The sequence below is a fragment of the Oncorhynchus masou genome, unplaced genomic scaffold (genome assembly GCF_036934945.1).
Source record: "Oncorhynchus masou masou isolate Uvic2021 unplaced genomic scaffold, UVic_Omas_1.1 unplaced_scaffold_5___fragment_2___debris, whole genome shotgun sequence".
NCBI classification, from domain to species: domain Eukaryota; kingdom Metazoa; phylum Chordata; class Actinopteri; order Salmoniformes; family Salmonidae; genus Oncorhynchus; species Oncorhynchus masou.
This window is the reverse complement of record NW_027016672.1, coordinates 25,067-45,703: the sequence shown is the minus strand read 5'-3', so window position 1 is coordinate 45,703 and position 20,637 is coordinate 25,067. Positions and strand designations below refer to the sequence as shown.

The following is a 20,637-nucleotide window of genomic DNA, read 5'->3' as shown; positions in this document are numbered from 1 at the left end:
GTGTGTGTGTGTGTGTGTGTGTGTGTGTGTGTGTGTGTAAGTGTACCTTTCCTACTTCATTCAAAACGTTACTTAGTTTACGCCCAACTCACTAGACCCCTCGCACTTTTTATTTGTGAATAAAAAAAGATAAATGGAAGCAACGGTCATATTTTTACCATAAGCATAAGACTGAATTCGTGAATGTCAATTGGAAGAATTAGCAGTGACACACAAAATCTTCACCATTTGAAGTAGGTGTGATTTGTAGTAATTTTTTTTAAACGAGCTAATTAAATCACATTTGCGTTTGCAATTTTCTGGCCGACAGTGTGTAAGCCCCAGGTCGGCTACACCCACACACTAACAGACACTGTTGCACACACACACACACTGTAAAACACTGTCGCACACACACAAACACACGTGCCTGTATGTGCCTCATATGATGCTCAGATAGGTCCTATGCGTCTCTGTCATCAGCCCTGCTCTAGCTGGGCGTATACAGTCTCAGGCTCCCAGACGCCGGCGCCATCTGTTGAGCTTGATTGCCCTGCTGGTGGGGGCATCCTCTGTCTTCCATCCTCCACATGCCAGGCCTGTGAGCCTGGGAGCTCTGATAGGACCCCCTCCTCTCCCTCTATCCTCTCTCTCCGTCTTCCTCCTGTGACGTGTCAGTGTCACGGCAGACCGTAACGAGGTGTCAAAGCGCTAAGCGCGCCATGCCAACCACGTCCCTCACAGCCAGAGCTTCTGTCGGCTCGCCCTCTCTCTCTCACTCTCTCTGTTTCTCTCCCTTTCTCGCACTCTGTCCACCCCCCCTCCTCCTCCTCTCTCTCTCTCTCTCTCTCTCTCTCATCCCTCCCTCTCTCTGTTTCTCTCCCTTTTTCACACTATGTCCAACCCCCCCCTCCTCCTCTCTCTCTCATGTGCCACTCCCTGTCTCTAGCGTTCTGGGATTATTGGAGTAGCTGACATATATGCCTCGTTTGTGTTTTGTTTTCGTGGACAGGATGTTCTTTTCATGTCCTCAATAGGTTTGTGGTTATTTTACTTCTATAGCTTTTGTTCTGCGTGAACGTCCCTGTATTCACGACCACATAAACGGCACCAGGCATTATGGTAACACCTTTTACACAATGCAAGAATGGAAAGCCCCCCCATGTCAGGTTTTCTCAGAACTGAACAGAAGGTATTTGTGATAATGGAGCTAGGAAGAAGTGCTTGGTTATGAAAGGATAAAACTGGAAGACCAAACATTTCCCCCATCAGGGAGACAACGAGACCGCAGTGTTGTGGACAGGAGATGAAAAACCCAAGCCCTTTCTGAACAGAGAGAATGGAGAGAAACGGAGAGAATGAAGAGAACAGAGTGCTCCGGGTAGAAATGGAGAAAGAGAAACAAAAACACAGCAAACCTCTCCCCAGTCAGGTGAAAGACAGAGATTCACTGTTTTCTTTTCCTTTGGCATGAGTCACTCAGGTATGGAGAAGAATTCAAAGTATTTGAAATAGTCTTTGTTTTGTTTCTATGAGCATTGATCGAATATTAAATCAAAAGTTAGTTGTTGAGTGCTCTTTTGTAGATACCAATGTGGGATTTCTGAGTGCCTAGCAATGAAGCTGCCCAAACTCCAACAATTTTTTTGTATCGTTGTTCAACCAACATCTGCCTTTTTTATGTATTTGTTTCATAATAACTTCACACATATTGTAGTTCTTTATTTATGAAGCTAGTAGGCCACATGCCACACCCACACAGACAATATGGTGTTGATTGAAAACATGGTGACTCTGTAGCAAGCATTTGGAATCAAAAACAGGGTGCAAATGTCAACATTTTTGCAGAACAAATGCATCTCTAAAAAAGAAAGCTTTCCAACATTTCAAATGATTTGAATAACACTTAAACTCTTATCTGCTTGTAGCCTTGAATTGCTGCTCGCAGCTCTACTTTCTCTGTTTTCCAGTATCAGTGTGGTGGCCTTGTCCCTTGTGCAGCAGTTGCCACTATTAATGCAGTCCATTTGTTTATCTCTCTGAACCAGTATGTTCCTGACGACAACATTTGGAATGCTTGCAGAAATTTGCACATTAATAAAAGCAAATTCTTCTTTAGCCTCTAAAAGTCTAAGCGGCTGGAGTGAGGGGTGCTCTACTATTTCATCTAGAATTTTAGATCCCATTTAGGTACATCAACAACAAACAAAATTTCAATTTATTTGATAAAATATTGAATTTGGCCTTTGCTGCTACAGCCAATAGAAACGCATTGAGAAAGAAGGTTTTTGAAGTGCCTGTCCTATATCTAGAAGGCACAAAACTATCTCCGCACAGCACTTCCATTCGTTTTTAGTATGGGTTACCTTCGAGTCCCATGACACTTGTGGGGGTTGTAGTGGAAAAGGGAGAATGCCATTGTGTTCGTGAGAAGTAGCATCTTTTCCTAGAGTGGTCCTATCTGGCCTGGCAAACAGCGCTGTGGCACTGCCACTTTCCACCACCGATGCGGAAGGGCGACATAGGCTGATGTAGGGGATTCCGACAGGCCACACAAAAAAAAACACACGTCACTTAAACTCGCTTATACCGACAGATGGGCATTTTTTGGTATTGTGTTCATAAGATTGACGCACGGGTGTGTCGTTTAGACTCTTAAGGATTCTTTGAGCCCACATTTCTGTAGAGCTTGATTGATGACTGCTGACTGGAAAATGTCCTTGTAAATTCATTATCACAAGTATCATTACGACACATTAAGTCTTAAGTAAGGACACCAAGTCTTAGTTGACATGTCAATATGCATAGTTCTGTTATTGGGCATACTCTAAAACCTACATTCTCGAGGATACAGGGACTTTAGCGCAGAACAAAAGCTATAGAAGTAAAATAACCACAAACCTGGAACCAGTGGCATAACCATCACATTTCTGTGCACATATTCTGTCATACATAACTTTATCTTATACATATTTCTGATTGGCTCTAGCAACACCGCCACAGAGAGTTAGCCACCCAGGACATCTATTACTTTTCACTCTCTTTCACTTGTTCTTTTCTCTTTTCAAACGGTTTCCAAGGCAATCTGTGAGTGAGGCTTTCACAGCAGCCGGGCCCATCTGTTTAAACACTCTGTGAAGCAAGATAGGATTAGTCCCCCAATCCCGACCGTGTCCCCACTGAGGCAGGGCTGCTCAGACAGACACTGTACATGTCACCATCAAGCCAACATCCCTCTTCTCTTCTCTTCTCGTGCTGTGTCACAATAATGTCAGTCTAACCATCATGACCATCCCTCAGGAAATGTTATATAAAACTTGAAACTCTAAAACACCATTGTGTTCCAACAACGTCCCTCTGAGCTTTCCCTCTAGCTATCTCAAGCTATCTCACTTAGGCAGAGTGTGTTTCCTTCCAAACAACTCCTGAACTGTGTGTGTGTGTGTGTGTGTGTGTGTGTGTGTGTGTGTTGTGTGTGTGTGTGTGTGTGTGTGTGTGTGTGTGTGTGTGTGTGTGTGTGTGTGTGTGTGTGTGTGTGTGTGTGTCCATGCATGCGTGCGTCAGTGAGGTCTAGCCCCTTTTCACAGTCTGTTTAAGTCAAAATACATCACATGCCTCCCTCTCAAACGCCTGTTTCATAAATAATGTCCAATCATGTTGTTACACAATACACATTCAATTCATAATTGTTATATAATTACTGTTTTGTCTCCAAGCAGATGGCTCTATTCACTGTAGATTATACTATATTGCTCAGAGTGGGTTTTTTCTTTTATTATAAATATCCAAAACTGTTGAGGGCCTGCTTAAGACCAGCCGAACAAAGTCAGTTAACTGATAGCCTACATCTGCAGAATGTTGGCTAATGGTGATTATAATCAGTCGATAAGAAGGGGCTCTCCTCGAGTCTATAATTTCTCCATTTAAAGCCTCACTTTCAGCCATGAAAAAGGGATGTGTGCTATGGACAGGCTTCAGCATCGGAAAAAAAAGCTATCAATTTCGGACTGAATATGCAGTCATAAGCGCTGTCGAAACTCCACTGAAAGAGTTGTTTCCTCTGCTCTCTTGTAAAATACACGAACCACTTTCCAAAGATCACAGAGCCAAGATGAACACTAAGAGAGAATTGATCCAGCTCAATTCTGGCATTTTTCACAGACACGCTCAGGGAAACACCTGCACAAGCAGGAATTGGATTAGGTGATAAGAGGAAGATGTTTTCGGCATCTGCTGGCAGATGGCATAATATTGGTAGATTTCTCCCAATGCGCTAATACCTTTCACAGTTCCACAATACCCCCTGGCCAGTAACAACCTTTGAGTCTCTCTGACTCTCTTTTTTCCTCTCTCACTTCATCTATCTCACTGTCTCGTGCTCTCTCTCTCGTGCTCTTTCTCTCTCTCTTTATCTCCATAGGGACAGTCTGGAGGGATTTATTTTGGGTCTTGGTAGATTCAACCTTCAGAACCTTCTGACTGGATGGAGGAAACTGGGTGTGACGTGTTGGGAGATGAGCTTGTTACCTTGTGTGCTACTTTGCCCCCTAGAGCCATCATAGTCCTGGCCAAATGTGCTGCTCATTGGAGATCACTAAAGGATCTCCAATCTGAGCCTCAACAAAGACCATTGTTCTCCTTTGAGCAAAAGAAACTTTTTTTATTGAATTCCATTGTCCTACTAGTGTTGCTGAATCTCCACTCTCCTTCAGTTTGCACCTCAATTCATGCACCTTGGTTAGAAAGCGAGGTAGCAGCAGTGATCACTTCCCTAAAGACTATTGATCAGCCCATGCGTTGCATCGCCCACGGCTCTCATGCCCACAGTACACTTTTAGCCACACTGGGGAGTAGGGAGTGTGGGATTTTTATTTTATGTTTGAAGTATTTTCTTTCATGATGACTTTGATTGATTAGATGTTGAACAACATGTTTGATCAACATATACTGAACAAAAATATACATGTTTCATGATCTTAAATAAAAAATCCCAGAAATGTTCCATATGCACAAAAAGCTTATTTCTCTCAAATTTTATGCAAAAATCTTTTGCATCCCTGTTAGTGAGCATTTCTCAATTGCCAAGTGAATCCGTCCACCTGACAGGTGTGGCATATCAATAAGCTGATTAAACAGCATGATCATTACACCATTACACCTCCTGCTGGGGACAATAAAAGGCCACTCTAAAATATGCAAATTCGTCACACAACACAATGTCACAGATGTCTAAAGTTTTGAGGGAGCATGCAATTGACATGCTGACTGCAGGAATGTCCACCAGAGATGTTGTCAGAGAATTGGATATTAATTTCTCTATCATAAGCCGCCTCCAACGTTGTTTTAGAGATTTTGGCAGTAAATCCAACCGGCCTCACAACTGCAGACCACTTGTAACCACGCCAGCCCAGGACCTCCACATCCGGCTTCTTCACCTGCGGAAACATCTGAGACCAGCCACCTGGACAGTTGATGAAATTGAGGAGTATTTCTGTCTGTAATAAAGCCCTTTTGTGGGGAAAAACTCATTCTGATTGGCTGGGTCTGGCTTCAAAGTGGGTGGGCCCTTCTAGGCCAGCCCATAGATTAGGACCTAATTTATTTATTTAAATTGACTGATTTTCTTATGAACTGTAACTCAGTAAAATTGTTTATTTGTTGCTCAGTATAGATTAATCATTAGAAATCACAACTCTTTAGCCGTTAAGTTGTTGGGTTTTGGTATAGAACACAGATTTATCATATGGTGAAGTTTACCATTTTAATCTACAATCCAGTTGAATATAAAGTATGTTCATCTAGTGCACATATACAAATGTAGCACATAACTATGCCTAGGAAGTCAGTTTTTAACCTACTGTTTCCACCGTCTACGTTTGTAGTTTGATCAAATTGACATGGATGGAGGATAGCGAGATTCCATAGCATTCTGTCTCTCACAACATTGTAGCCCACTTTGTGAAGAATAGTATCTCCCGATGATTTACAACCTCAGACGAACTTGGCAAATCAATACAGATTCATCTTTCACCAGCCGGTCCAAAAATCACAGGGTTTTGACACAGCCAGTGGCTGTGTCAAAATCATGTTGAATCACGCAAACCCTTGATTGATGCTCGAAATGGCTCTTTTGAAGTGAGCAGTGACAGCGACCACTCTATATATTTTTTTGTCCCCGGTACCTGTTCTAGCCCGCTTCAAAGGGAGTAAACATCAATGTGTGGAATACTGGAACAATGTGAAACAGAATGCTATTAAATCAAATGGACTGACATTCTTGTCTTGAGGACTGAGGAGTTACATATAATGGTCTCCTTTTGCCAGTCAATCTCTCCTTCAGTCGGAAATCGAGGCAGGTTCATTCCGAGGTGAATGTCATTATAACCACATTGACACCCTGCTGGCGGAGAAAATATAGTCCTCATTTGGAAAAATGGTAGCAGCGTTGATATTTTCCCATGTTGTGTAAGGACACATTTGTCATCGTTTGACAAGTCAAATGCAATAGGTGTACTAGATTATTGTCTTTGTATAGATTTTTAGCTCTTGAGTACAGTGGCTCTGAGTCTTCAGGGTATAAGTCCCGCAGGAATCAGGGGCCAAATCATTCAACTGGGATATTGGCTGGATTGACTGAAGTCTGGTTCTTTTGAGGAATGTAAGTAACCTTAATAGAATAAGTACTTAATAAGAAGCCAGCTACCCTTGAGGAACTTAACGGGCCGTCACTGCTCTCTGACAACGATATGCCTAATGTCTGCTCTTCAGCGTGAATGTCCTGTCATAGCTGTGAATGAAAAAATGGAATGAGACATTAATGATCCAATCAGTGCTATCACACAGGAGAGATTACCAAGAGGAATATTTAATGTCTCACGGCATATAGTGAGAGAACTGACACAATAGAAGCATTTTAAAAGTACAAGAAAACTCACCTGTCACTGAGTGCATCACACCAATTGTTTATGTCAGCTAAGGGCCAGTTGGACAATTAGTGAGTTATTGGAAGGCTTTCGATTTGAATTTCCCTCAACCATTTATTAAAATTGTTAAGTGTATATTGGATCAAATTAAAGGTTCCGCGCAGGTTGCTTTTTGCCTTTGGGAAATCAAATTATTTAGAGTGTTTATATGTTGCAAAACAATCTTTTTTTTCTATTAAGTCAAAGAGATGAGCAGACAGTAGCTTTGGATGAGGAGAGTCGTCAAGGGATGTTTCCTTGCTTTCTGAAGCCCGACATGAGACGTTTTAGACTGGCTTACAGGCAGAAAGATCATCCCTTCTGCCTGGCACTACCAGGGAAACCATAGGGGACAAGGAATCAGCACAGTCCATCTGCCACTACAGCCGTCCTGCCAAGGCAACATGACTCTCCAGCGCTCTCAGAGTTTTGAGTATGGGGCCGTTTGTGTGTGAGTGCGTGTGTTTGTGCGGTCACGTTTCATTTGCGCGTAATATCTACACAGTTAATCGTGCAACTACTCAATGCCGGCAACCTTCGCTTTCACTGTACCTTCTAGCGGACTATTTCCACATCGATGTGCTCATCTCCCATATTGACGACAACAACAACAAAGGCCACATGGGAATTGGTCCCCTCCCCCCCACCTTCCTTTCTCCTCCCCTCTCCTCCCTTACTGGTCCTGGGGTTGGCAAGGTTTAGGGCTCTTGCTGGGTGGCTGTAGTGTTTTTGGAGGGAGTGTGGATGAGGTACTCTTCAGATTGACAGCCGGTGGGTGAGCAGGGGACCGGGCCACTTTCCGGGAGAGGCCAGTATCATCTCAGCCCGTCAGGCTGGATTTTCCCTTCATTGATCCACCCAGTGCTTTGCCACAGGGATGTCTTAATGAGCAGTTTACCAAGACATTTGGTAAGTGGATGGGTGGGAGAGTGTCATTGTGTCAACTTGCATCATAGCAGGGGTTTGCGTTGTGCTATTTTAATCATAACAAAATTGGAAAGATAAACGTTGACGATAACCATGGTCAGCAATGAAACATAAAATGGCAAGAGACCCGCTCTTGAGATTGTGTTGGAGAATGTCATCTTTAGAGAACAGACACTCGAAAACCTGCCCTCGGCCCTGTCCTCATCTCTCTCTCCCGTCTGTCATGCGTATCTCTCGGGTTTAGCTCTGTGGCAAATCTGAGGGCTATAGACATGGATGAAGATGCAAGAGAAGAGTAAAGGCAAGAAAGACAGGGGAGAGTGAAGCAAGACGCAAGAAGAGAGAAAGAAGAGGAAACAAGTTGGCTTGTGGGAGATAAATTCAGAAAGCTGAAACCACTTATGCAATTATTCTCCTAACAGACAGAGAGAGAGAGAGAGCAGAGGAGATTTCTGGAGCGTGTTCGAGCTTTGATCTGGGAGTTGGGAGAGTTCCGCTGGGCTGAGAGGCGGGCAGCGGCCCGCGGTACAGGCCCTCTGTGTCGACGTCCTCTCACGATGTGACTGTTTTTTTGCAAAGCCTCTTCGCCTCCTTCCCTCCGTTGTCTTATCACCCCTCACCACACCACTGCTGCGCTGCTGTTGTTGTCATTAGTGACACTATTTTCAGACTTGGGGTGGTGCCATGTGCATATTATCTCCACGTCGAGGAGACATGGAGGGTTTTAATATAATCATTACAATCACACAGACAAGAGACAGGGATGAGTCACTAGCCCAGCATCTGTCCAGGCAGAAGCTGTTCTGTGGATCCCAGGGAGATTTCTATGATGCACTGTGCTATTTAACGGGCCACCTGCAAAGGTTACGTAACATGCCATTGGTGGTTGAATGTGTGTGTGTGTGTGTTAAACCAAACGAGGCAAAAACCATGACGTGGTACATCAAGTAGGCTATGAAAGCAGGTGAGGCGCCAAAGAAGATGTGCATCACTCAGGGTCAACAACTCTGCATTCATGACTGGTTAAGCTTGATGTTGTTGTCAAAAACAACAGCAGTTTTTATGTTTATTTTATTGTATTATTTATCTCTGTTTACATCATCTGTGCTGTTGGTAGGAGTTCCTGGCTGTGCTCCAGGAACACTGACAGAGCTCCAGTATGTCATTATTACAGCACAGTGTTCCCAGCCTGCCCAGATTCGATCGGGGCTGTCCCGACAGGGGCACAGATCCTTGTAATTACAGCCTTGTACCCTCCTCCTCCCCCGTTCCTCCTCTATGGCACATCGCCTAATTTTAGGCCAGCATACCAGCCCAAACCCCCTGCCAACTTCACACGCAGAGACATTACTGTGCAAATCAGAGAGAAAACTCTATTGAGATATGCGGAATGTGCTCTTTGGGGGAGCCCAGAAGATAAAAAATGTCACGTCTCATTTCCATAATTCAATTAATATCTTCTCTTATATTGTCCCCTCATTATTGGCATTACCATTCGAGGCAAAGCGTCGTTACACCATGGGGGATTTCCTCCACAAGATGAATGTGTGAACATTGTTCTGGCACGAAGAGATCTGCCTGCCACTGAAGCAGCCTATCTGCTATGTATTTTATAATTAGCCTGGAGTGATAATTGACATCATCTGTCCAGAGGAGCGTGTCCAGGCTAGACTGATTCCCTTGTTCTCTCTCACTAAAGTGTTCTCTATGGGCCCTGTCCCAGACATATTGAAGTCTGGATTTACTGCCACATTTTTTTCTGTGATTTGTAGCTCAGCTATCTCCAGTGCATTCAGAAAGTATTCAGACTCCTTGACTTTTTACACATTTTGTTACGTTACAGCTTTATTCTAAAATGGTATATATATTTGTCACTCATCAATCTACACACAATACCCATAAAGAAAAAGCAAAGACTGTTTTTTAGATTTTGTTTTGCACATTTATTAAAAATAACAAAACAGATACCTTATTTACGTAAGTATTCAGACCCTTTGCTATGAGCTCTGGTGCATCCTGTTTCCATTGATGGTCCTTGGGATGTTTCTACAACTTGATTGGAGCTCCCTTGTGGTAAATTCAATTGACTGGACATGATTTGTAAAGGCACACACCTGTCTATATATGTCCCACAGTTGATAGTGCATGTCAGAGCAAAAGCCAAGCCATGAGGTTGAAGGCATTGTCCGTAGAGCTCTGAGACAGGATTGTGTCAAGGCACAGATCTGGGGAAGGGTACCAAAAATGTCTGCAGCATTAAACAACTTCAGGAGTTTGTTCCTGTACAGGAACCACATCAGCGGAAATTCCAGAGCGCCAACTAATTGTACTCGTTAAAACTCTAACTTTCATTAAAATTCACATGCAGGGTACTCAATTCAAGCCACACTCGTTGTGAATATAGCCAACATGTCAGATTTGTAAAATGCTTTTCGGCGAAAGCATGAGAAGCTATTATCCGATAGCATGCAGCCCCAGAAACACACAAAGGGAACGTAAACAAAGGAATTAGTGTAGCCGGCACTACCCAAAACGCAGAAATAAAATATAAAACATTCATTACCTTTGACGAGATTCTTTGTTGGCACTCCTATATGTCACATAAACATCACAATTGGGTCTTTTTTTTCGATTAAATCGGTCCATATATACCCAAAATGTCCATTTATGAACACCGTGAAATCCATGTAAAAAGGCACCTTTCCCAACGCAACGTAATTTTTAAAAATTCATAAAGTTGCCTATAAACTTTGACAAAACACTTCAACCTACTTCTGTAATCCAAGTTTAGGTATTAGTAAACATTAATAAACGATCAAATTGATCACGGAGCAATCTGTATTCACTAACTAGACGTTTACAAAACGAAGTGCAGTTCCTCACGGACATTTTTTTCAGTTGCGCACCTGAAGACAGGATGTGCTAGTGACGAATCTAACCAAGGAAAAAGGGCCCTGGTAATCACAACACTGGCGACATCGTGTGGAATCTGTAGGAATTACAAGCACAGTTCCATCATTTATGACAAGCCTTAGACAATACAAACACTGGCGGATGGATTTTTCTTTGTAGATTTTGTGATGAGGTTTTCTTGCGATTTTGACAACGGAACTCGTTCTGTTATAGTCACAGACACCATTGAACCAGTTCTAGAAACTTCAGAGTGTTTTCTATGCACACATACTAATCATATGCATATACTATATTCCTGGCATGAGTAGCAGGACGTTGAAATGTTGCGCGATTTTTAACAGAATTTTGAAAAAAGTAGCACGATCTCTAACAGGTTTTAAAGGTCCCCAAAAACACATTGGTCTCCATCATTCTTAAATGGAAAAACTACGGAACCACCAAGACTCTTCCTAGAGCTGGCTGCATGGCCAAACTGAGCAATTGGGAGAGAAGGACCAGGGAGGTGACCCAGAACCCGATGGTCCCTCTGACAGAGCTCCAGAGTTCCTCTGTGGAGATGGGGGAACATTCCAGAAGGACAACCGTCTCTGCAACACTCCACCAATCAAGCCTTTACGGTAGAGTGGCCAGAGGTGTCACGCCCTGACTGTAGATTGCTTGCATGTTTCTATTTTTTAGTTTGGTCGGGGTGTGATGTGGGTGGGTATTCTATGTTTTGTTCTATGTTTGTATTTCTATGTGTTTGGCCTGGTATGGTTCTCAATCAGAGACAACGATTGACAGCTGCCTCTGCCTCTGATACTTAGGTAGCCTGTTCCCACCTGGTGTTTGTGGGTAGTTGTTTTCTGTCTTTGTGTGTCTGCACCAGACAGAACTGTTTTGTTTGTTCCGCTTTGTTGTTTTTTTGTTCTAGTGTTCAGTTTCTTTATTAAATTTACCATGAACACGTACCACGCTGCACCTTGGTCCTCTTCACCTTCTTCCACCTACGACAAACATTACAAGAGGGAAGCCACTCCTCGGAAAAAGGCAAATGACACCACACATGGAGTTTGCCAAAAGGCACCTAAAGGACTCAGACAAGATTCTCTGGTCTGATGAAACCAAGATTGAACTCTTTGGCCTGAATGCCAAGCGTCACGTCTGGAGGAAACCTAGCACCATCCTTACGGTGAAGCATGGTGGTGGCAGCATCATGCTGTAGGGATGTTTTTCAGTGGCAGGGACTGGGAGATTAGTCATGATCAAGGTAAAGATGAACGGAGCAAAGGACAGAGTGCTCCTTGATGAAATCTAGCTTTGGGACAAGTCTCTGAATGTTCTTGAGTGGCCCAGCCAGAGTGCAGACTTGAACCCGATCGAACATCTCTGGAGAGACCTGAAAATAGCTATGCAGCGACGCTCCGCATCCAACCTGACAGAGCTTGAGAGGATCTGCAGAGAAGAATGTGAGAAACTCCCAAAATACAAGTGTGCCAAGCTTGTAGCATCATACCCAAGAAGACTTGAGGCTGTAATTGCTGCCAAAGGTGCTTCGACAAAGTATTGAGTAAAGGGTCTTGAATACTTATGTAATGTTATATTTCAGTTTTTTATTTTGAATACATTTGTGTGTGTAGATTGATGAGGGGGAAACACGTACATTTAATACATTTTAGAATAAGGCTGTAACGTAACAAAATGTGGAAAAAGTGAAAGGGTCTGAATACTTTCTGAATGCACTGTTCTTATAAAAAGTTCATCATGAAAGACAGTAAGAAGTTAGAAACTACTTACCATACATGTTACAAAGAATATCCGTCTGAGTTTCATTCATAACGTTTTTTTAACATGTTTTAATTACCATGTCTACTTTTTTAAATATTGTTTGAGGCGATCAATAACTTACTATAAATGATGCCGTCATTTTGTAATTGAAATAAAAGCACTCATTTTAGTTGAGTGAAAGTTTTTTATCTTCCGCCCTCGGAAATGTTTGTGTGACTTACCCAAATGTTCATTATTTCCGGCAACGTCTCTCTGATTTAAAACCGACAACTAGATAGGATTTGTCTCAATTTCTTCTTCCCCCTCCTTTCATTGTCATAATCTCTCGGAGCCTACTCAATGTGTCTGTGCTTTCTGGAGCTGTCACCATGCCTTGGGCAGACACATGTTTAATTTCCAACATTCAATTAAGTCCTGAAATTGTAGATAAGTCTCTGCCCCCAAACCCCAAAAATGAATAGGAAAGGCAGGAGGCGGACAGGGTGTGTAGGGCCAGTCATCGGACAGAGGACTGATTATCCCTGCTCTCTCTCTCTCTCTCCATCGAACCGACCAGTTACTAGCTATAATTCTGCAGGAAGACGGACATTATAGGCCGCTCCTCTTTCTCCGTTCGATAAATATTGAGCCATCTCCTTATGAAGGCGTCAACATGACATGCTTAACGAGCCTGTCGTGACTTTGAGTGCTTACAGACAGGGAGGGACAAACAAGCCAGTGTGTCTCATTGACAGGCGTGTAGTTTATGGTCCGATGCTGGGCTGGCTGCCTCCGATGCTCATCGCATACAGGCCAGACATCCTCATACTCAATACACAATGGACAAGTCAAAGTGACTGTCAGGACTCGTCAAGGCCATGTCGCTTGTAAAAAGTATCCGAGTCAATTGGCAATATAAAAAGGTTACGGTGGACACCTACAGACCAGAAGGTGAGAATGGGCGGTATATGAGCTTATACACTACATGTTTGCAAATGGACTGCCGTGCTTGTGAAATATAATGGATGGTCTTAAATTAGGAATAATGGTTCTCATCAGACGCATTATTTCACTGGCGAATGATCATCTTTATGTCGACGAAGTAGAATGTTTCATAAAGAGGCCCTATACGGTAGAGAGGCCTCTTCAAGGCCCTGCAAAGAATGGCGCCCCTATCACAATGAAACCTTGCAAAGAATGGCGCCCCTATCACAATGAAACCTTGCAACGAATGGTGCCCCTATCACAATGAAACCTTGCAAAGAATGGCACCCCTATCACAATGAAACCTTGCAACGAATGACGCCCCTATCACAATGAAACCTTGCAACGAATGACGCCCCTATCATAAGGAAACTTTATGAAAGCTCAGTTTCAAATATCCGATAAAGTAGGAGGAGAGATAAGTATACGCTTGGAATTAAATAAATAACTAGCTATAGGGTAGTAGCATATTCACCCAAGGTTGTCTGTCGCTCATGTACTTTTTATAGTACCCGGTAATTTGGATGAATGAAGCTGGCTAATTCATTTAATGAGATGGTTCGGGGGAAAGAGGACAAAAGCCAAAGGACAATGACACACCACTTGGCCACGGCACGACGAAGTCTGCCTGAATGTGATGACATGATGGGAGCTGCCCTGCAGCCATTTTAAAGAGAAGCTGAGGGTTTCACACGTTGGATGGCACTCTGGGTCATCTGGGTCTCTCTCTGGCATAAACCTCCCTGTCCCCAGAGAAGGCAGTACTTACAATATTACTCTGGAAGGCTAATCAAATCAGCCTTTTGCTGGGCAAGCCATTTTGAATGGGTCTAAAAAATGTATTTTCTCGCCTCATTTTGGGGAGTTATATTGGAAGTCATCTGTGCTCAGCTAAATGGACTGGGGATGGAATTGAAATTGCAGACACCAGAAGGTCTGGAGGTTTTGAACGTGGCATTTTCAACTAAAAAAATCCTCTTGTTAGCCTTTGAACACTTTTTAGTGAATCAGAAAAAACTGTTAGGCGTCCCAAAATGGATTCAAGGCATCACAGGGCTGGGTAATTACCCAGCTGCCTGAGGGCTTGCACAACACACATGCAACACCTGTCTAAACAGAAAAGGTTTGCTGCAGGATAGACCTCTACCCTTGACACTGCACTGTACTGCTCTGTGCCGTATGTTCATCAGCTAGCTATCTTTAGCCGACCGTATGTCTGACAACACTGTATAAGACATACAGTGCCCTTAAAAAGTATTCACACCCCTTGACTACATTTTTGTTTTATTACAGCCTGGATTTAAAAAAATAATTACATTGAGATGTTTTGTCACTGGCCTACACCCAATAACCCATAATGTCAAAGTGGAATTATGATTTGTTTAAAAACAAAATCTAATTCATTAAGATTGTAAAGCTGAAATGTCTGGAGTCAATAATTATTCAACCCATTTGTTATGGGATAAGTTCAGGAGTACAAATGTGCTTAACAAGTCACATAATAAGTTGCATGGACTCACTCTGTGTACAATAATAGTGTTTAACATGATTGTTGAATGACTACACAGATTCAACCACAAAGACAAGGGAGATTTTCCAATTCCTCTCAAAGAAGGGCACCTATTGGTAGATGGGTTAAAAAAAAGGAGACATTGAATATCCCTTTGAGCATGGTGAAGTTATTAATTACACTTTGTATCAATACACCCAGTACCTACAAAGATAGAGACGTCCTTTCCAACTCTGTTGCCGAAGAGGAAGGAAACTTCTCATGGATTTCACCATGACGTCAATGGTGACTTTAAAACAGTTAGAGTTTAGTGGCTGTGATAGGAGAAAACTGAGCATGTCCTGAATACATGGTGTTATGTTTGGGCAAATCCAATTCAACACATTACTGAGTACCACTCTCTATATTTTCAAGCATAGTAGTGGCTGCATCATGTTATGGGTATACTTCTAATCGTTAAGAACTAGGGAGTTTTGAGGGATAAAAAATAAACATTATGGAGCTAAGCACAGGCAAACAAATTTAGGAAAACCTGTTTCAGTCTGCTTTTCATGCACTGGGAGATAAATTCACCTTTTAGCAAGACAATAACCAAAAACATGAGGCCAAATCTACACTAGAGTGGCTTACCAAGAAGACAGTGAATGTTCCTGAGTGGTTGAGATATAGGTTTTACTTAAATCTGCTTGAAAAACTATGGCAAGGCATGAAATGGTTGTCTAGTAATGATCAACAACCAATTTAACCGAATTTTGAAAATAATAAATGGGCAAATGTTGCACAATCCAGGTGTGTAAAGCTCTTAGAGACTTATCCAGAAAGACTCACAGCTGTAATCACTGCCAAAGGTGATTCTAACATGTATTGACTAACACTGAGAATCTTTTCTAAATTGTTGACAATTAAATCCATTGTAATCCTACTTTGAAAGTCAACAAATGTGGAAAAGGTCCAGGGGTGTGAATACATTCTGTATCACTGTGATTGCCAAATGAATCCGATTCAGTACGTTTGAAGTCGACGTGACCGGCCGTAGAATGCTCTCACATACATCAAGTTGAAATTCGGGGATGGGTCTTTACATAACAAATGAGCTATTAAAGGTCCCACTCTTTTCTGTTATCCCATCAATCAAAGATAGGCCGTTGTCTAAGGAGTATGTTTAATACAGAATCCAAGTTTGGAATGCAGCCCATGTAGTGCGGCATACCTGATTGGGACATACAGTATTGTGTTCTGGACGTGTGCGTGAGTGCGGGGGGGAAGACGAAACAAGGCGCTGTACCAGGCTGTGTGGCACCTGTCAGCAACGTGGGCCTCCTGCAGCAGCGCCAGCCTGCCTCGCCAAGGTCAAAGCCTCCGCGTCATGCTGTTGTTTGTTCCGCATCCATATGTTCCTCTACCTACACGCTGTCATGTCTCGAGAAACACACCCCGTTGGACTTTTTTTTTATACTACCGCGAACACTTCCGCACATCCTCCGGATGTAGCGCAGCGTACTTTACACACAGTAGAAACTGTACCGCCGGGGAGTTTTCCCACCTGCAAGCCACTCTGTGCTTTATAGCTGCCAAGCTTCTCCCTGGGTGGCGGATGATAAATAGAAGTGATTCTCTGAGAATCTACGGCAAATATGGAGGGCCACTTCTGGTGGATAATGCGTTAGGGAGATCCCTGCCGCTGCCTTGCCTGCCGGGGAGAAACCCCTCTGGCATCGACTCTTCACTTATCCCAGATGAGGTCCTCGTGTACTATGAAAAGATTTGCCATTCTCAAGTGTCTCCATCACTATCGTATTTCTATCATCTCCATGATCCAGAATCAAGGGAGCGTAGAGTCTCTCTAGTACTGTCCAGGGGCTCTGTAGAGAAGCACTCACCAAACATTTGCCAGGAAGACCACATACTGTATACCTCGGACACATGCTCTGAGGACTGCATGGGGAAATTGTGTGGAGAATCAGTGTGTGGTCATGAATGCATAATTAATGTGTGAAGAAGCCTAACTAGCTAGAATTATGTGAGAAAATGAACCTGGGATAAACTGAACATTGGTATGATGAATGTGGTTCACTTTGCATAACATCCTGCAGTGTAAACATGTTATGTGCAAAGTGTAACCACTGGAAAGAGAATCCACAGAGCATTGCTACTGTAGAAATGTAACTGTTATGACAAAATACCACCAATGTGCAAAGGGTGCTAACTTTTGTTTATTGAGAATATGAGAAAGAGACTAATTTGATCATGTAGCTACAGCTATGGAGTGATAATGGCAGCTAACATGTCAGTGGGCTGATAATCTTCTGCTCATCCGCTTAGAGATGTTTTAATCAAGTTCACCAGTCATGGAACCCACTGGGCTGAAGTACAAGTACATACATACAGTACATGCTGTATCTCCAACATGCTGGCATTCAGTCTCGTGGCTGATGTTCACATCATGCTGGCATTCAGTCTCGTGGCTGATGTTCACATCATGCTGGCATTCAGTCTTGTGGCTGATGTTCACATCATGCTGGCATTCAGTCTTGTGGCTGATTTTCACGTCATGCTAGCATTGACGTCCTTTGTTCGATTTCAAGCCTTCAAACAATACAATTGGAATTTTAGAGAACCTTTTACAACACAATTTGTCGGCTGAATGCTTCATACAAAACTCTCTTAGGAAAATACCTTGACAGGAATCAACCCCTGCTATGAGGTATTCTCAATAGAGGAGAGGTTTGTTCATTTTTCTTGATGATGATAACTTCCCTATGTGGGTCGCATTCATGTTGTTTCATTGTCATTTGTACATATCAATCCGCTACCATGGGGAGGCATGGAGCATGAGTCCATTTCATTAAGGAGCACAAAGCAGAAGGTGCCTCTGTTGGAATGCTGTTTGTTCTTGTTTACACTTTGACCCCCTGTAGTGGGCATTCCGGCAGAGAGGTATCCAAATCATGGTGCTATCCTATCCTCCCCCACACAATGTCATAGAACGGCTGGGAAAATAATGACGCTTATAGTCTGAAGGCTGCCGAAGGTTGGCCGATATCCTACATTTTTCCATCTAAGAGAGCCTCTTGAGCTTTACTTTGAGTCTAAGCACACACCTCTTCAAAGAAAGGTGAGATTCCTATGGTGTGTGTGTGTGTGTGTGTGTGTGTGTGTGTGTGTGTGTGTGTGTGTGTGTGTGTGTGTGTGTGTGTGTGTGTGTGTGTGTGTGTGTGTGTGTGTGTGTGTGTGTGTGTGTGTGTGTGTGTGTGTGTAGTCTAGTGTTTGTTTTCATAAGCTCGAGTGTTGGTTCGGCTGAGTGTGTGGGTGGAGATGTAATGCTCTCCCTGGCGTTGAGCAGTGTGGGGAGGCAGACACAAATTGACTGGGCTCTGAGTCACCTCAGTCTATTATCAGTAGGACTAGAGAGCTCAGCAGACTGCAATGGAGCAGGTCCAGGACCAGCTTAACCAGCCCTGCTTCTAACCCAAACCTTCCAGAGCACACATCTCGAACTGGTCCAGAAATAAAACTTGGCCACTCTAATCGCCTGTGTGCCTAAACCTCAATCTCGTAAGCAAACAGTAAAGTATAACTACCCGATTATTCTGTTCTTGTCATACTTTCTCCAGTTGTTCTGCATAAATTATGTTTCATATAGTTGAAAAGAAGTGATCCTACAAGAAAACTCCTGAGACTTTTTCTCTTCAATTTAGGACGGGAATGGAAAGGGATGTGTGATGTCTTCCAAGGCAGAGCGAGGGAGAGAGGTAGGGAGACAGGGGGGGTGTGAGATGGCAGCTCCCTCGCCTCCGTCTCAGCTGTGGCTTTTTGAGCTGAGCTTCTCGCTCCGATTGACTCCAAGGCTAGCCACACATTAGCATTACCGTCTATACGAACCACAGCGCAGCCGTAGCCTTTGAAGGTAGTACAGGATGTCAACATGTAGCAGCCGTCCTCTTCCTGGCTGAGGGGCGCTCGGCCGTAAGTTCACTGCCAAAACTGCTGAGCAAAAACCTCTGCACCATGATGAAAATAATGCTGACAGTAGACTCTCGCTGCTGCCTCTTAAGAGGTGATATTTCCAGCTGCTGTTTCACATCCTAACTTATTTTCTGTCAGGCGGCAGGCTAGGCCATACCCCACGGATTTAGAAGATGTGCACTCAGAAAATGGGACAAACCTCACACCATAACAAAAGCACTTAAACCCTTGTAGCATTCATCACAAACAGCACGTGACTGTCAGACAAAGTCAAAAGTTAAGTAGGGTGAGGTTTGGCCAGTGCTTGAATGGGAGACATCTTTGGGAATGTGTCTCAGTGGGCCAGTATGGGAGATTCCTATGGAAGATCCAAAGCCTCATTGCAGTTGTACAGACACAGTGCTGTAAGGGCATCATAGCTGGGATGGGTGTGCCTTCAAAACCAATGTCCTGATATATTCTAGGGTTATAAAGATCCCATGGCGCTTCTTTAGTGAGCCAGGGTGTTCACCCAGCTGTCAGGGCCACATTCCCAGAGTATTAATCCAATCCCCTTCCTGTTGACTTCCATAACTGATGATTGGTGAGTGTTCAGGCAAAGACTGCCTGCCAACCTGTACAGAATATGCTCACACTGCTACAGAATGATGATGCATGAGATGAAATACAGCTCAAATGAAATGTTGTGTAGTTCAAGATACGAGGCTTGATTTTTACCAATGTGTTATTATCTTACCACCATTATATAGTGTTATAATTGGTAGCAGTAATCATAGCCCAGTGGAGATAGACTTGCAACTCTATTATTTCATGGCAGGCAGGTGCGGACGACAACCCCGGCTGCCTTTTGTCCTGGAGGCAGAGCCTCGTTTCCATGAGCACATCAGGTCTCCGGTCCTCACCACCACTAACCCATCAACATCAACAACAACAACAGCAGCAAGACCTGCGTCACCGCAGCGGAGGTCTACACAGCTAAGAAGAGTTTAGAGGGTTCTTCTGGCCGACGTCTTTGAACAGCTCGTCTTTGAAAAGGAGGCTCACGTTTAGCAGAAGACTTGTTTGAGAGAGCCTGGATTTTGGTTTCTAATGTGCGTGAGGCACTTTGCACATTAGTGATGGGGGGGGGATCTATACAGTTACATATCGGGATGTTATTTTTGACGATATATCGTATCGTTTTGACAATATCGCAGTGTAATTTTTGAGCTAGTTGGCTGTACCTGCACCAAAACTCCAGTATTTTCCCTTCAAAGCGGTTTCTCCATCTTCTTTTTAAATAGGGGGCCAATATGTTTTCAGCACTTTTATTTCCCTGACTGATCAAACTTGTTTTCTCATGGCTCTCTCTCCCTCTTGTCCCTCTGAAGCAGACATATGGTGAGCGATATGTTTGGAACATTGAATTGAAATAAAATCGTAGTATTGAATCGCAATACATATTGTATCGGCACCTAAGTATAGTCATATATTGTGAGGTCCCTGGCAATTCCCAGCCCTAGTTAACGTGTAAACGTTGACAGCCTTTAATGTCACAAGAGACAGAGCAGCTCGCAGCCACTGTCATGGTGGCTTTGTCTGGCTGTTTTAGTTAGTGTGTATGTGCATGGGTGCATACTGGTACGTGTGGGCCTGCTTGCCTGTATGTAT

General features: G+C 43.3%; 1 long non-coding RNA gene across 1 annotated transcript; it reads left to right on the top strand.

Annotated features, from left to right (window-relative positions):
- Positions 1 to 802: 802 nt before the first annotated feature.
- Positions 803 to 4,647, top strand: LOC135539018 (uncharacterized). The gene is made up of 2 exons (XR_010455535.1): positions 803 to 1,462; positions 4,400 to 4,647. It is a non-coding gene; the product is annotated as an uncharacterized LOC135539018 (long non-coding RNA).
- The last annotated feature ends 15,990 nt before the right edge of the window (positions 4,648 to 20,637 follow it).